Here is a 1,123-nt window from a genome sequence, read left to right on the forward strand (position 1 = left end):
CTCTCCTCCTCGTAATGCGGGTTGGGGACCTGAGTGGAGGGGAAGGGCGCGGAGGGAAGGGGGTGCGGGGAAGGGGGGAGAAGGGTTATAAGAGATTGAACGTGTTTCGCCACAAGCACGAGGACAGTGACAGGCACAGTGGGCGAACGGCCCAGATGGCGAAGATTGAGGGGGCCGGATGGCGGGGGGCCCCGAGGTGGGGGGGGACTACGATGGGGGGCACTATGCGACGGTACTACCCGGCGGGGCGGCGAGGACCCCACAATCGCCAAACCCCCGTGCTTATACGCCATGCAGCTACACCATACATACATACATACATACATACATACATACATACATACATACATACATACATACATACGCAGGCAGATACAAACAATGACACCACCCTTATATGGGCGGGGGACTTCAACTTTGTCGAAAACCCAGCGCTGGACTCCACAGCGGGGGAGGATGGGCGGAGGGGAGATGGCCCCATAGCAGAAATGCTCCGCACAGCTGGGCCAGCCATGATGGATAGTCACCGTCAGCTTCATCCCCTGCGCCATGACTACACCCACCTCTACCGAGCGCCCCGCCCAGGAGGCTCCCGACTGGATCGCATTTATGTGAATCAAGCCGTGATGCCGTATGTTGCTCGCACGGAGATTATCCAGCACACCCCCTCAGATCACCAGCCGATGGTCCTACACCTGCTGCCTCGCCGGGTTGAACAGAGGGGCCCGGGCATTCGCCGGGTGCGCATGGCCTTTACAGCGCATGAAGACCTGGCCACGAGCCTGGAGGCCTGGATTACCGACCAGTGTGCCGCGGCCCCATCTGTGGAGGACAATCCTGCTGGCCTGATCGAGTGGTGGCCTGCCTTCAAACGCCGCCTCGCTACTCGTGCACATCAGCTCAACAAAACAGCGCAACATCGCAGGCTGCGCCCAGGAGCCCGTGTACAAGCAGCTACCAGCAGTCCAGCAGGCCCGACAAAGGATCGACACAGAACCCGGAGCACAGCAGCCCTTACAGCAACTGGTGGACGCACAGGCGGCACTAGCACGGGCCCACCGAGAGGACTGCAGCAAGGAGGCGATGGAGGCCCGCATACACTGGCTACGGGCAGGGAGCGGCC

At 61.1% G+C, this 1,123-nt stretch overlaps 1 protein-coding gene across 1 annotated transcript in view; it reads right to left on the bottom strand.

Annotated features, from left to right (window-relative positions):
• Window positions 1-1,123, bottom strand: part of VOLCADRAFT_92017 (uncharacterized protein) — a gene marked incomplete at both ends in the record, with an annotated part of 19,768 nt that overhangs the window by 4,299 nt on the left and 14,346 nt on the right. The gene's annotated exons all lie outside the window — the stretch shown is intronic.

This window comes from Volvox carteri (assembly GCF_000143455.1).
Source record: "Volvox carteri f. nagariensis unplaced genomic scaffold VOLCAscaffold_24, whole genome shotgun sequence".
NCBI classification, from domain to species: Eukaryota; Viridiplantae; Chlorophyta; class Chlorophyceae; order Chlamydomonadales; family Volvocaceae; genus Volvox; species Volvox carteri.